We start from the raw sequence: 17,245 nt of genomic DNA on the forward strand, positions 1-17,245 counted from the left end.
TGATTGTTGCGATGCTCAGTGAAACAGCACTACGCCTTGAAGACACTAAACTAACAGCCTTCTTAAGTTTTTGAATGAAGGATATAAGTAAGTAACATATCCAAAAACAATTAAGTTTTACATTTTGCTGTAAGAAACTCATTTTGAATCTTTCCTTTTATTATTATTTTGTACATGTGTGACCTTTTTGTGTCCTCTTCCCAGTTTGACAAGTACATCTGATTTACTTAATGAGGATATTTATGGTTACAAACAAAAAAAGAAAAAAGAAAAAACATGTGGTGACAATGCAACCTGCGAACAAAGATCATCTTCCAAAACTTTACGAGCCTAGGAAGTAAGCACAATGATTTGGACATAATAGCATGTTTTAATAAACCAGATGTTTCAGTTATTACTGAGCACTGGTATACCAAAAAAGAACCTTATTATGCACCAATTAACAAAAAATTTCTGCTCGTCTTTCAATAGGGACATCAAACCTTATGATGATGTTGCAAAAGTGCCAATAGTTGGTGCTCAATTCCTTACATGTTGAAGGTGTTACTGAACTTTCTGCGATAAGCTATAGATGGGAAAGCTAATCTCTATCAATTGCTTGTAGAGAGAGATGGTAGATACTCTGGGAAAACGGCTGGGTAATAATACTGATAATTGTTCACAGTTTAATAAAACCTTATCTAACACAAATCAGTTTTCACTCTTAAGAATGGCGAGTGGCATACACTGATCTAACATTACTGATATGTAATACAGGGTACCCAGGACTTAGTACTGGGATACTTTCTTTTGTCGGTTTATGTAAATGACAAAACACTGCTCCCTAAATTCAAGGATAGTTCTGTATGCTGATGCTACATCTATTGCATGCACGTGTAAAGGTCATGAGCAACTACAAAAACTATGAAACTGTATTACAAATGAAATAATTCAGTATTTCTATGAAAGTCATCTCATTGTCAGCACAAGATAGCAGCAGTAATGGATTTGCACCCCACAAGACAGATTTTGAAATTCAGTTGTGCACTGGAACTGATATTGTCATCAAAGAAAACTACTGCCTGGTTACAGTTAAACTTTCTATATTTAACATGTTATAACATGGAAACTAATTACAGTACAAGAACACAACTTGGTAGCATTAATGTCAAGGACATGAGGAAGAGAAATAATGCAGAATCAATTCAATTGAAACACTTTTAATGTTTCCAGAATGAGAAACATCCCCCAGGCTGTGGCTAAGCCATGTCTCTGCTATATCCTTTCTTTCAGGAGTGCTAGTTCTGCAAGGTTCGCAGGAGAGCTTCTGTAAAGTTTGGAAGGTAGGAGACGAGATACTGGCAGAGAGTAAAGCTGTGGGTACCGAGCGTGAGTTGTGCTTCGGTAGCTCAGATGGTAGAGCACTTGCTCGCGAAAGGCAAAGGTCCCGAGTTCGAGTCTCGGTCGGGAACAGAGTTTTAATCTGCCAGGAAGTTTCACTTTTAATGTGCTGCTATAGTACACCACACCAGTATCATTACTGGTGACGGTGATGGAGGCTGCTATGAAAAGCTTGCGATTTTATTCAAATCTGATGTGGCAAGTTAACAAAACTTTTTATCCATGTGAGTAAAATTATTGTGTAAAATTGATAGTGCAGCTTCTTACAGAAGTCTTTTTTCAGGGCCCTTTGGAGTCTTTCACTTACATGTCAACATATTTACTCCCTAATAGTATTTGTTGTTCATAATAGGGGTAATTTTACTCTGTTCAGTGAAATGAACTTGCAAAATACTGGAAGTAAAAACAATGTCCATGTAGACTATACATCCCTGCCTACGATTCAGAATGGAATATCACATTCTGATTGAAAGTCTTTAACAGGTTGCTGCTAGACATCAGGCAGAAAACTGAAAATCCTAAGGTAATAAAAAAATACAAATTAAAAAAAAACATTTTATTAGCTTCTCCTTCTATAATTATAATTAAACATAAAGTTTCGACTCACGAATGCAATTTCTAGTTAATGTTAACACCAAGGTTCAAATTAACAGGATTTTAATGTTACCATTATATGTACAGCTGACAGTAGTCATTGTAAAATTATGAAATGACTTGTACAAAGTATGAGAGAAAAACAGCACTTAAAAAAAAAAACCAACCTTTCTAGCTTTCAGGGTTGTTACTTCCTTCCTCTGGGAAGATGAATATAGTTTGTGACTGGAAATGAGGGGAAGATCACTTACACCACCCGTATAGAACAATTATGTGATCCAGGTCAGATTTAAGCAACACATTGAAGCAACTCAGAGTCTGGATGCTATATAGGTTACCAGTAATTTCAAACTATGTGTGAGTATAATGAAGATGCTTGGCAAACACATGTGAGAATCCCTGGAGGGAAAATAATGTTCTTTTTGTACAACACTATTGAGAAAATTTAGAAGGCATGAGAAATCTGGGCTCGGATGGTATATAGCCTTTCTTCCCTCTCTCTGTTTGCGAGTGGAACAGGAAAGAAAATGATTTGTAGTGGTACAAGGTACCCTCCACCAGGTACCATTTGGTTGCTTGTGTAGTATGTATGTACATCAAAATACGGAAGAAAATTGTGACTGCCTACTACATTAAGAAGTAATAGTTGAACTAACCTAAGCTTTGTGATTTACTTCAAATGTTATGTCCCACTGATACACTCTGACAATCAGTGACTTGCATCTATAGCAGTCTTACAATTTTGAGATGTCAGTAGGCTCACTGCTTAGATCTATTAATATTCCCTCATTGAGCTCTTTTTATCTTAAGATCACATAAACTGGATTTTTGAGAAACTACATACAAGGAGATGTGATTGGCATATAGCTGTCTGTTTACAGAAAAACAGCGATCAAAATTTAAGCATATCGGTAACACATACTGGGCAAGAGCACATATCTGGTCTAGAGCACTAAACTGGATTTCGCCCCCTTCCCCCCCTTTCCCTAGAAACCTTGGCTGGAGTAATAACTATTTGTAGCATAGTCTGAGGTCTACATTAGGTTGAAAAGCGATAATTTCGTCGACAGTTGTGGAACACAGCGAATGAGAAATAACGGTTGTGATAACAGACAGACGTGTGGCTTTGCCTAATATTTGTTTGCGGCGTATTTAAATGCACTTTCCCACATTTAATGCATTTCTCATAATAAAAAAATAAAACTACTGGGTCATCCCCAAAAAACATATATTAGAAAATGAACAATCATCCGATGTGTTTTGATGCATATTATTTACAGATATCGTACACAAACTGGAAAAATGCAATGGGCGTTCCACTACGTATCCTTTACCAAATTTGATTCGTTTTTCCGCATTTGCGGGTTCAAAGACAAATTCGTGCTGCAAATGTCTCAGTGATAGTTGGCCTACATCAGTAAGCTGCAGTTCATGCGTTAAAAACATTTATACACATTGTCCTCAATGCGTAATATGTGTTATGCTATAAATCACTCTGCCTTTCGACCAATAATTTGTTATCAGTTGGCTTCAATCAATCACGTAAGACTCTAATGTGTAACTTTGACTATGCTGCGGATTATTGTGTCACCATAATCCAGATTATTCGCATTCAAACCTTCTTTCTACATTTAATTCTGTTAATGGAAGCTTCATTCAAACAATCTGGATTGATTTGACGTTCCAAAACAATAGCTGATGGCAAGTCTGTACAAACGCTGTGGCCAACGTGTGACGTCACTTCCGTCAACAGAGTTGTTTACCGGTCTAGTCACCAGGCAGCGCTGTCACGCTTTCAGCCTTACTGATGACGTCATGAAGCGATTCCTCGGGGCCCGCGAGATGCACGTCCACTGATCCCTTGTCAGTATGGAGTGTCTATGATGCAATTGTAAAATCAACACAGCCCCAGGGCACTCGTCAGTCAGCTGCTATTGTGGAAGTACATGGACAGCCCAGTTATTAGTAGAAGTGAGGATCCACTGGCATGGTGGCGTGAAAATCAATATATTTTCCCAAATATTTCTAAAGTGGTGAGGGAAAAATTCAATATAGTGGCCACTTCTGTGCCATGCGAAAGAATATTTTCTAAAACTGGTATAATTATAAATGAAAGGCAAACACGGCTGAAGGCGTCCAAAGTTGAAAAACTTATATTTCTAAATATGAACAGTACTAACTCCTGAATTTCCTGTTACAGGGTACGTGTTATGTATTGTATTTAATGAAAGATTACTGGTCCCAAAATATACTTTTCTTATCTCAGATTTTTGTTTCAGTAGTGGATTCGAGAGGCACACCAACACCAGCAGATGAGTCTCCGTTTTATACTTGGGATATTATAACAGTAAGGTAATTCTAGTTTGGGTACATTTTTGGCAGATTTGATCTCTCCCTTAAAATGGAGATATAACTGTAGGGCATAGCATATATTTGTTATGCTACATTAAAAGAGTACTAGTAGTTTTGTGTTGAAGTGTTTAATGTATATTGTCAGTCAGTAAGTCAGAGCACTTTGTTCCAGTTATAGCTCCAGAAGTCAGTCACCAGCAGCAGATGTCACACAGTTATAAAATGGAAACCTTTAAGAATAAGGTACTAGTGGTTTGGATACACATTTGGCAAATTTCACCTTTCACTTAAAATGAAGGTACAGTTACAGTCCTTAAGAGTAAACTGGCAAATGGTAACTCAAAGCTCTTTGTTCCTGTTACAGCTCCAGAAGTCAGCAGCAGCAGCAGCAGCAGACGTCACACAGCCATAATGCGAGAAGCTTGAAGAATAATGTGGTAGTGGTTTGAATACATATGACATATTTCACCTTCAGTTTAAAATTGAAGTTTGTTTATATTAGCAGGTGGTAACTCTGAGCTCTTTGTTCCAGTTATGGCTCCGATAGTCTTCCAGCAGCAGCAAATGTTACACAGTCCTATAGAGGCAAACTAGAAGTATGAGGTAATAGTGTTTTGCATAGAATGACAAACTTGACCTTTCACTTAAAACGGAGGTACATTTGCACTGAGTTTAATGTTAAGACACGTGAATGGATTACCAGTGATGTATATGTAAATACTGGAATTTGTAACTTAGAACTTAATTTCAGTATCGGCTTTGAAATTTGGTCTCTGGATACAACTATATTATCTTTCATGTTGATAGCAGCAATCATCAGATTGCAATCCAGTTAAGTACCTGTGAGGCATGAGATGTCAAAAATTCTTGTGGGTTATTGGTAGTCTGTGTCAAGGCATGTGGCACCTCAAAGTTTGTAAGTACAGTAGCATTTTGTTTTCTGCTTTACTTAAAAATTGTTAGCTGTAGCACCCATTCTGACATTCAATTATTTTGAATTTCAAGTTTCTTAAAATGATACTGACATCAGTTTCATGTGTGTTAACACTAATCCGTATATTATTGTTAATATATGCTGCTATTTTCCTCAGATGTTAACTGAAATTGTCTTATTGTAATAACAACAACACTTCAGCCCTGGCAGACTTGCAGTATAGGTTACCTGCTGAGAAATATTTACTGGAAGAAATGGTTTCTTTGAATAGGACTGAAAGGAATACCACTGAAAATGCCAAACGTGAGTTGGTGAAACCTCTTGTGCTCAATACTAAATTTCATTTGCAAAACACAGAAGTTTTCCTATCTTTGTGGTGGAACACAACAAATTCTCATAATTTTGCTAGTTTGTATTCTAGAAAGGGTGCCATAAATGGAAGAGTATAATTTTTATTAAATCGGGCATTAAATGTAAGTAGGTTGGAGTACAGAAATGGTGCAACTGGCCTTTCCCACTGTAGCCTGATGTGCTCCAACATGCATTTGTACTGATGTGCAGGTGGTTATAACACTAGTATCAAACTGCATGGTACCCACTTACTAATGTGACCTACCCTTGCATGATCTGCTGCAGACAGCAAGATATCCACTACTGCTCTTAATACCTGTCCAACAGTTGTGGAGGATTTTTTCCCCTTGGTGCTTGCCATGACATGTTTTGCCCTCCGCCCTTAAAATCTCAATTCTTGTTACATTTTTCGTCCATTTTCTATCTCCTGATGGACCTGTATTGATTAAAAAACTAATCAATGCAGAGGTGATTGTAGAACTTTTGCTAGTGGCAGTGTGGAGGGGCTCCACTCTTTAAAAAATGAAATTACATTGTGGGACATGGAATTATTAGAGGCTTTCATGGACATTTTGTTTACTGAAAAAGTCAGTCATTATCTGAGGTATTTAAATGTTAACTTCAAATCTAAAACTGCATCAAAAGATAAATTTCAGTAAGTCTTTAACAAGTTTCAGTATCTTGCTTCACATGCTGGACCCTCCAACCATAAAAAACAGTGTTTTGCAGAGAACAGCTATTCAGATGTTAACATCCCAGAATATGTGTAAAAGATATCCCTTACATTGTTAGTTTCATTGTGGTCACACTCTACAGTGTAGTGTTATCAGCATACATATAGAAGTTTGAAGAACATATTAAATTAATTGCTAGACATGCCTTAAGTGAATATGTTTACTACTAATGTGAGTCAGCTAAGTAGTTGCTGCAAGTTTTTATGTTGTTTCTAAAGTGTTTTTAGACAAGGATATTTCTGCTGTTTGTTTCCTGCTCTTCTGTTTCAGATAACTTCTCATATATGCAGCAACTACTGAAGCAGCCTCTGGCAGTTTATTGAAGTTCCGTGAACAAAGTGTTGTGTGGTCTGTTTGTGTAAAGTGATAAAGAAAAATGTTAAAGTGTAATTGCATATGTAATTGTGTATATATTTAATCATTATTTTTGCTAGTGGTAAGATCTATTTTCAAGTAAATCAGAACATTGTATAATAGGTAACAACCGAATGAGGCAGTGTAGCTATTAACAGCACTGACCTCATATTCGGGAGGATGGGGTTCCCTCTGTCTGGCCATCCTGATTCGGGTTTTCCTGGATCGCTAAGGCAAATGCCAGGATGATTCCTTCATCAAGGCCACAGCTGACCACCTGTCCCAACCTTAAAGAGATCCTTTAAACATTGTGTGTATACCCATATTTTGAATTATTGATGTTTGTTGTATTATGTTGAGATATTCTTGGATGAAATAAAAAAAGTTTATAGATTTGTATTTGTGGTCGCATGTTAAATTACTGAGAAAATTGCAGAATGGTTATGGCACCGAATTTGCATTCAGGTGCATTGGGATCCTTCGCCTGTTTGAACATCCTGATTTACATTTTATGTGGGTTCCCTAAATTCCTTTAGGCAAATACATTTGTTGGTTCCACTGAATAGGCCATGGCAGATTACCTGCCATTTCCAATCTGAGTTTCTGCTCAGTCTCTGACATGTTAACTATTTATTCATTCTCTTTATTTATAATGCTGCAATGTTTTAAGTGTTCCATATCATTGTGGAAAAGTCAGAATAAAATTGATCTCACATGTACATACATTTGTGTTGGTTACCATTTTTTTTTGTTTTAACTTATCTTCCTTCCTTTTGTTCCCTGTACTCTTAAGTAATTTGTTGAAAACCCATGAGCTCAAAGACGAGCACTTACTACCATTTTAGGATATATTTTATGTACAAATATGGTAATCATGTGGCATGGTAATATGTCTTTGTTGAGGTGATATATTGCAGTTAATTCTCATGAACATAGGTGTCTTACATAGAACATACAGAAATTAAACAGCTGTGCAGTAATCTTGTAAGAATATATTTTAATTTTGGGGCAGGATAGGAAACTCATCTCAAGTGATACATGTATCACATCTACCTTCTCAAGAAATGTCAATTTGTGGCACTACTGTGAGCACAAATACTTGCTGTCTCATACATAGTATGGAAAGCTATTAAGTGTAGTAGTGTGTATGCAACATGTTAATACTTTCTAGGGATTTTAAACTTACTGAAATGCCTTGAGTATTGGCGGTGATCTAAAAATGGAACATAGTTGAGTATCTTCTCCAAGCATACCCCATCACTAATGCTTGGTAGCATCATGATGAAAAAGTGCCAGTGCTGTATCAGGTCAACTTGAATAAAAAGAAACTTAAGTAATTTGGTGAGACTTAGCTTTGTGGCATTAGTGAGAGAAAAATGAGTTTCCTCAATTTGTACACATCCATTGCAAATAGGCTTTTTTTTCATTTAATTAGTTTTTGGCCATTGACTCAAACATTTTATACATAGTTTGGAGCATATCACTTTTATGCAGGAACATTGTCCAGTGTACACTTCAAACGTATGTCTTGCAATTGAAGCATTTCACAGAGGTATATTTGGCATGAATACAATATGCTTACAATAATCACGTCAGTGTATTTAAATAAAAGTATAGATTTACTTACATTTGGGCCTATTGGCACTTGTGCATACTACATGAACATTTTTGAATAAAATATGCTTTTTTGTTTTCAAAGAGCTCAAGTCAGTTTATTTTCTATTATGTTAAGCAACACTGAAAAACACTGTTAGGTGCACTCATTGCTACGTTGAGGTTGTTATATGCAAGACTTAGCCCTTCATTTTGAGTGCTCATCTTGTCTTGTTCATGAATTAGTCTTACCTATTCAGACAGTTAACTGTCACGATATTAAACTGCAAAAAGATCAAAGCAGGCAGCTGGCATTGACATATGAAGTGTTTCGAAAGGATTCGTGTTATTGCCTCGTGTGAGACAGATGAAAAGCAAAATGTGGAATCCACAGGTAAAACATTCCCCAGGAAAGGAAATTTTGTATTTCCTGTAGATCAATATTTTAACAGGGTCTGGTAGAGTAACTTAAGTAAAAAGTATTATTTCAGTTTTGACAGCACTTTACTGCAACAGTCAAGATCAAATTTCTGAAAACTTACTACAAATTTGTATTACCTACACAATACCATTTATTCATACTCTCACAACCTGGATATCCAAAGAAGAATTGTATAAACGAGTGAAAATGTATTGTAATGACATCTGATACATTAAGCCTTATGAGATGTTAATCATTCAGAACTGGAATTCTGTATACAATAATGCCAAACATGAGAGATACACAACAAACTGAAGGCTTGGACATACGCATTAGTCATTCTCCCACCACAAAATCAAAACCCTCACTGTAGATTAGATTAACTTGTTTTTGTCCCAGGGACCCAAAAATGAGATGATTCTCATGGATGTGCAACATGTCAAAGTATAACATAAAGCATTTGAATATAATACTTACCACCATCATCATCATCTGCCACGAGATTGTCAAAATATGTGAATATATTGCAGTAAACTGGAGTTGCTAATATGTACAGTATTAATACACTGCCAGAACAAAACATAGTTATGCACATTTAATAAATTTATCACACACAGAATACCTGATCTTGACTGTTGTGACCAAGTGCTGTCAAAACTGAAATATGCTGGTAACAGAATTTTTATTTAAGCTGGTCTAACAGTCCCTGTTAAGATATTCATCTATAGAGTAGGAGTTGCCTATCAAAAAGTCTTTCAAACTCTCAGTAAACCGTGCTTTATCTGACACCAAGTTTTTAATGGTTGCTGTCAGTTTATTGAAAATGTGTGTTCTTGAATATTGAACCCCTTTCTGGTCCAAGGTAAGTGATTTTAGATCTTTATGTAGGTAGCTGTTCTTATTCCTAGTATTAATACTATGTATTGTGCTATTGGTTGGAAATACTTGCAACAAATTTTATTATACTATAAAGTGGTGGTTAGAATATCAAGTTCCTTGAACAGAACATGGTGTTCTTTTATTTATACCACAAACGATTTTTATTAGGCCTACACGCTTTTACATGCTAAAAACTTTTGCTCCGTTGATGAGTTACCCCAGAATATGATCCCTCATGACATAACAGAATAAAAGTATGTTAACTTTTTTACATTTGTGTCTCCTACATCTGACACCATTCTAACTGCAAATACAGATTTGTTTTGGAGCTTTAGCAATTCTGTGGTAAGCCCTTCCCAACTGAATTTATTATCGAGTTATAATCCCAGAAATTTAACACTGTAAATCTTTTCGATCTGCATGTCTTTATATGTTATGGGATTACAGAACCTTACGTCACAGGTCAAAGCAGACGGGTGGGATCGGGCGCTTCCATTTATCCTATGTTATACACATGCTGCAGCTGGAGAAATCGAGCAATTTTCCAACTAACGTACTCACACTTTCAACCATATGACTATCTTTTAGAGGAGTAAAGGAATCTTTCAAATTACGTGTATTTTTGTGTTGTATTACAAGGCAGTACACTTATTCTATTAAGTAAACAATACAAGAAAGTAAGCTCCGAATTTAACCTAAAGTATTCAGTTTACATATTTCTTCAAACTTAAAAACGCACGTTGTTAAAATTTTACTTAAACAGTGCTGTGGCGAAGTTCCGCGTACTTTCTGTTGCAGCTGGGAGGATAATATTTCTTATAGCGACCGATAACCTACATACATATAATATGAAACACTAATAATCGTTCTAACATCAACTAAAATGTACCCGGAGTTAATAAGCTGAGGTTATGACACGATTCATACGACATTCCTGCTATTTCACACTACTCGCAGTTATACTGATAACTAAACTGATGGATTCCAACTATGTCGTTATTTAACTGTCTGAGTTATCGGTATTCGCTAGCGAAAAATAACTTGGCAGTTATTAATAACCGTTAACGATAACGGTTATCAAAGAATAACTGGAACTGTGATAACGGTAAACTCCAGAATAACCGTTTGGCCCACCTCTAGACCATGGGAATAACTGTGAGACTGCGCGCCATCTGTTGATAAGAACTGTGTACTATTTCGTGGGCCTTCGTTACTTTTAGCATAAACAATTAAATAAAGTTAATGTCCGAGCCATGGCTGATAGGAGCTGCAGTACAGGCATTAACAAGTACGGTCGTTCCCTTAAGCCACCGCCTTACGTGTTAATTTAGCTTGGACGGGTAGTACAAGGAAAGTTACTAAGGAATTCGAGCGACTATGGAAATAACTGTCAGAGACCGGTATTCTCCTCTGGCAGTTACCGTTAAGAAGCGTCTCGCGGACGTGCGTCTCGCGGGCCCCGAGGGATCGCTTCATGACGTCATCAGAAAGGCTGAAAGCGTGACAGCGCTGCCTGGTGACTAGACCTGTAAACAACTCTGTTGACGTAAATGACTTAACACGTTTGCCACAGCCTTTATACAGACTTGCCTCCAGATGTTGTTTTCGAACGTCAAATCAATCCAGATTTTTTGAATGAAGCTTCCGTTAACAGAATTAAATGTAGAAAGAAGGTTTGAATGCGAATAATCTGGATTATGGTGACATGATAATCCGCAGCGTAGTCAAAGTTACATATTAGAGTCTTGCGTGATTGATTGAAGCAACTGATAAATTATTGGTCGAAAGGCACAGTGATTTATAGCATAACACATATTACGCATTGAGGACAATGTGTATAAATGTTTTTAACGCATTAACTGCAGCTTACTGATGTAGGCCAACTATCACTGAGACGTTTGCGGCACGAATTTGTCTTTGAACCCGCAAATGCGGAAAAACGAATCAAATTTGGTAAAGGATACGTAGTGGAACGCCCATTGCATTTTTCCAGTTTGTGTACGATGTAATATGCATCAAAACACGTCGGATGATTGTTCATTTTCTAATATATGTTTTTTGGGGATGACCTAGTAGTTTTATTTTAAATGCGTTAAATGTGGGAAAGTGCATTTAAATACGCCGCAAACAAATATTAGGCAAAGTCTCACGTCTGTCTGTCACCACAACCTATATTTCTTATTCACTGTGTTCCACAACTGTCACCGAAATTATCGCTTTTCAACCTAATGTAGACCTCAGACTATTCTGCAAATAAAGTTATTGCTCCAGCCAAGGTTTCTAGGGCCGGTATTACACTATCAAATTTCTTTGTCCAATATCTTTGTCCAATATCTTTGTCAAAGATATTTGATAGTGTAATAGGGATCTTTGACAAATGTCGTCCAATATTTGATCAAATCTAGGCCGAGGCCGTATATTTGATCAAAGAAATCGCTTGTCTTCTGTTCACTGCAATGCGATATGTTACCACGCGGAGCGCTAGCATCGCTGCAGCGTTCTGTCGTCTGTAGTGTTTTTATAACCATTGCCGGTAAATACAATTGGTGTGTGCCGACAACTACAGAATTAATAGAGATGTCTGAAGCTTATCAGGCGCTTTACAACGTGAGGCACCCTGAATAAAAAATAGATTAAGAAGATTGGAGACCTAACCTAACCTAACATAACATAACCCTCTCCTGTAGCAAGGAATCGGAGTGTTATAGTGAGCCTGTCTTCTGAAGATGTAGCAGTTCTTAAGTGAAAATTGTGCTTTGTGATATGAGGATACACTTCATTGAGCACATACAGAAATGTATGCTCATCCATTCTTAAGTAATTGATGTACGACTTGACGTCTTCCACTGTAAGCTCACGTAACAAGTTTTGTTGAATGCTTTTATCGTGTCGTCGTAAAACCCACGGCTTCACCCAGATTAGATTAGTTTTTCGTTCCATAGATCCGTGCTGAGGAGATCCTCGTGGATGTGGAACATGTCGATTTTTTTTAAGCTGAAATAAAAATACTAATAGTATGAATAAATACATCATTTGTTTCTATTAAAAATTTCGCCAATGGAGTAGAAGGAGTTTGCCAGTAGTAAGTCTTTCAGGCTCCTTTTAAACTGATCTTTATTTCTAACTAAATTTTTTATGTTTCCTGGCAAATTATTGAAGATGAGTGTTCCTGAGTAGTGGACCCCTTTTTGAAGTAAGTGTTTTTAAGTCCTTGTGCAGATCATTTTTGTTCCTGGTATTGTATGTATGAACTGAGTTGTTTGTTGGAAAAAGAGATATATTATTTACGACAAATTTTATTAAGAAGTAAATATACTGAGAGGCAGTAGTTAACCTGCGAGCCGGAAGTATAGTGAGACTGTCATTTGGGCCTACGAGAGTTATAGTTTTTTTTGTTTGTTTCTCATGCCTAGATAACTGTACAAACATATCGTTGCATGTATTGTAATAATCATTACATATAATGATCCACATGCAACAATATCTCTACGGAAGTATCTAGGCATGAAATACAAAACAAAAAAGCTAACCTGCAAATCTCGTACGTCCAAACGACAGTCTCACTGTACTTCTGGCCCGCCAACAGTTTCATTTTCTTTCTTATTTCCCCCCGTACCAATGCAAGAATCTGAAGTACCCAGTTCTTTGAAGAGGTTTCTGCAGGAGGTCCGTGAATTTACTCCACAAATAATACGTATTACACGCTTTTGGACCTTGGAAACTTTTGTTTGACTTCAAGATTTACCCCAAAATATTATCCCATATGACAATGAAAGTATGCAAGCTTTTTCATTTTATGTTGCCTATGTCTGCTAACACTCGAATTGCAAATACAGATTTGTTAAGGCGTTCTGCAGTTCTGTGGTGTGCTCCTCCCAACTGAATTTATTATCAAGTTGTAATCCCAGGACTTTTAAGACTGTCAACCTCGTATGTATGGTTCCATTTTCTCCCCCCACTTCTTTTCCGCATGTGCACACAATGCAATTGGAGTACGTAGAACTGCTGCGGTTAATAACAAGTTGTTGTCAGCCATCTTGAACTTTGACGAAAAATTTGATGACAGTGTAATACCCCTCGTAGCGCTACGTCAAAGATCTTTGTCCAATATATTGGACGGAATATTGGATCACATCTTTGATCAAATCTTTGACAAAGAAATTTGATAGTGTAATACCGGCCTAGGGAAAAGGGGGGGGGGGGGGGGGAGGCGGCGAAATCCAGTATAGTGCTCTAGCCCAGATATGTGCTGTTGCCCAGTGTGTGTTACCGATATGCCTAAATTTTGATCGTTGGTTTTCTGTGAACAAACAGCTATATGCCATTCACATTGTCCTGTATGTAATTTCTCAAAAATCCAGTTTATGTGATCTTAAGATAAAAAGAGCTCAATGAGGGAATATTAATAGATCTAAGCAATACTGACATCTCCAAATTGTAAGACTGCTATAGATGCAAGTCACTGATTGGCAGAGTGTATTAGTGGGACAAAACATTTGAAGCAAGATTTAAGTTAGTTCAACTATTACTTCTTAATGTAGTAGGCAGTCAATTTTCTTCCGTATTTTGATGTATATACATACTACACAAGCAACCAAATGGTACCCGGTGGAGGATACCTCGTACCACTACAAATCATTTTCTTTCCTGTTCCACTTACAAACAGAGATAGGGAAGAAAGGCTATCTACCATCCGAGCCCTGGTTTCTCATGCCTTCTAAATTTTCTCAGTAGTGTTATGCAAAAAGAACATTGTTTTCCTTCCAGGGATTCTCACATGAGTTTGTCAAGCATCTTCATTATACTCGCACATAGTTTGAAACTACTGGTAACCTATATAGCATCCAGACTCTGAGTTGCTTCAATGTGTTGCTTAAATCTGACCTGGATCTCAAACATTGGAGCTGTACTCATGAATGTGTCACATAAGCGTTCTATACAGGCGGTGTAAGTGATCTTCCCCTCATTTCCAGTCACAAAACATATTCATCTTCCCAGAGGAAGGAAGTAATGACTCTGAAAGCTAGAAATGTTTTTTTTATTCAAGTGCTCTTTTTCTGTCATACTTCGTACAAAGCATTTCATAATTTTACAATGAGTACTGTCAGCTGTACATATAATGGTAACATTAAAATCCTGTTAATTTGGACCTTATTGTTAACTAGCATATGCATCCGTGAGTCGAAACATTATGTTTAAATATAATTATAGAAGGAGGGGCTAATAAAATAATTTTTTTACTTTGTATTTTTTTAATACCTTAGGATTTTCAGTTTTCTGCCTGATGTCTAGCAGCAACCTGTTAAAGACTTTCGATCAGAATGTGAAATTCCATTCTGAATTGTAGGAAGGGATGTATAGTCTATATGGACATTGTTTTTACTTCCAGTGTTTTGCAAGTTCATTTCACTGAACAGAGTAAACTTACCCCTATTATGGACAACAAATACTATTAGGGAGTAAATATGTTGACATGTAAGTGAAAGACCCCAAAGGGCCCTGAAGAGACTTCTGTAAGAAGCTGCGCTACCGATTTTACACAATAATTTTACTCACATGGATAAAAAGTTTTGTTAACTTGCCACATCAGATTTGAATAAAATTGCAAGCTTTTCATAACAGTCTCCATCACCATCACCAGTAATGGTACTGGTATGTAATGGTATGGTGTACTGTAGCAGCACATTAAAAGTGTTTCAATTGAATTGATTCTGCATTATTTCTCTTCCCCATGTCATTGACATTAATGCTACCAAGTTGTGTACTTGTATGGTAATTAGTTTCCATGTTATAACATGTTAACCATAGAAAGTTTAACTGTAACCAAGCAGTAGTTTTCTTTGATGACAATATCAGTTACAGTGCACAACTGAATTTCAAAATCTGTCTTGTGGGGTGAAAAACCATTACTACTGCTATCTTGTGCTGATAATGAGATGACTTTCATAGAAATACTGAATTATTTCATTTGTAATACAGTTTCATAGTTTTTGTAGTTGCTCATGATCTTTACACTTGCATATAATGGATGTAGCATCAGCATACAGAACTATTCTTGAATTTGGGGAGCAGCATTTTGTCATTTACATAAATCAACAAAAGAAAGTATCCCAGTACAAAGTCCTGGATACCCTGTATTACATATCAGTAATGTTAGATCTGTTTGTGCCACTCGCCATCCTTAACAGTGAAAACTGATTTGTGTTAAATAAGGTTTTATTAAACTGAACAATTATCAGCATAACTACCCAGCCGTTTTCCCAGAGTATTTACTGTTTCTCTCTACAAGCAATTGATAGAGATTAGCTAAAAAAAAATCTGTGCTTTCAGATGGAGGTCTGTCTATATCTAAAATTATGTCTCCTTTCCCATCTATAGCTTATCACAGAAAGTTCAGTAACACGTTCAACACGTAAGGAATTACATCTTTGAGCACCAATTATTGCCACTTTTTGCAACATCACCATAAGGTTTGATATCCCTACTGAAAGATGAGCAGAAATTCTTTGTTAATGGGTGCATAATACGATTCTTTTTTGGTATACTGGTGCTCAGTAATAACTGAAACATCTGGTTTATTAAAACATGCTAGTACGTCCAAATCGTTGTGTTTATTTCCTAGGCTCGTAAAGTTTTGGAGGATAATCTTGGTTTGCAGGTTGCAGTCACTATATATATATATATATATATATATATACATCTCCTGATTAAGCAAATCAGATGTGCTTGTCAAACTGGGAAGAGGACACAAAAAGGCCACACATGTACAAAATAATAATAATAATAATAATAATAATAAAAGGAAAGATTCTAAGAGAGTTCCTGACAGCAAAATGTAAAACTTAATTGTTTTCAGATATATCACTTACGTATATCCTTCGTTCAAAAACTGAAGAAGGCTGTTAGTTTAGTGTCTTCAAGGCATAATGCTGTTTCATTGAGCATCGCAACAATCAAGCCTGAGATAGTAGTGTACTATGATACTACCTATGAAGAAATTAATGCACTGGATGTGAAGTGCACAGTTTAGAATACCCAGCAGGTGTTCCAGAAGATGGACTTGCACTGTTCTATACCACCATGAATATTTGTGTGATATATACATTAGTGATATATTCATCACTGATAGAAAATTTAATAATCACATTTTTGCTTCAAGTTTCTGAAATGGCAGTTGTTGAGATCATATATGAAGAGACAGCTATCAACCCACACTTTCAGCATGTAAACCTAGAGTTGCTCTAGGAAAACAAGTAAGATGTGACACGTGTCCAAGATCAAAGATGAGAAAGTAAAAGGTTGCTGTATTAGTTATAGCACACAAATATGCAGCGACTAAGAAGTGTGAAATGACTGTGTTCAAAGCTATGTAGACTTGTTTAATTCCTGGTTTAAGTAACACACATTATTTCATTGCTGTGTTGCCTGCTGTCATCCAATTAATACCAGAATGTCAACAACTACTTTGTTACTTTAAAATCTTCAACATGTTCACTGTGGCTGACACAAAGGTCAATAAGAGCTACTAACCATGAGATTTTAAGTGCCAGCCGCAGTGAATGTGCAAAACAAGAAAATTTTTGCAATTTAATTGAAAGTCCTAATTCAGCTTCCTTATTTAGGTGTGTTTATTTTTAAATATTAAAACTGATG

General features: G+C 36.5%; 2 long non-coding RNA genes across 3 annotated transcripts; both read left to right on the plus strand.

Annotated features, from left to right (window-relative positions):
* The first annotated feature begins 3,830 nt into the window (after window positions 1–3,830).
* LOC126424901 (uncharacterized) lies at window positions 3,831–4,569 on the plus strand. Of its 2 annotated transcripts, none has more exons than XR_007576228.1 (3): window positions 3,831–4,175; window positions 4,254–4,326; window positions 4,499–4,569. It is a non-coding gene; the product is annotated as an uncharacterized LOC126424901 (long non-coding RNA). The 2 variants fall into 2 exon arrangements; XR_007576229.1 differs by having other exon boundaries at window positions 4,257–4,326.
* Window positions 4,570–4,706: 137 nt separating this feature from the next.
* Window positions 4,707–7,418, plus strand: LOC126424900 (uncharacterized). Its single transcript, XR_007576227.1, has 2 exons — window positions 4,707–4,763; window positions 4,859–7,418. It is a non-coding gene; the product is annotated as an uncharacterized LOC126424900 (long non-coding RNA).
* Window positions 7,419–17,245: the final 9,827 nt, after the last annotated feature.

Source organism: Schistocerca serialis, chromosome 10 (assembly GCF_023864345.2).
Source record: "Schistocerca serialis cubense isolate TAMUIC-IGC-003099 chromosome 10, iqSchSeri2.2, whole genome shotgun sequence".
Lineage (NCBI taxonomy): Eukaryota > Metazoa > Arthropoda > Insecta > Orthoptera > Acrididae > Schistocerca > Schistocerca serialis.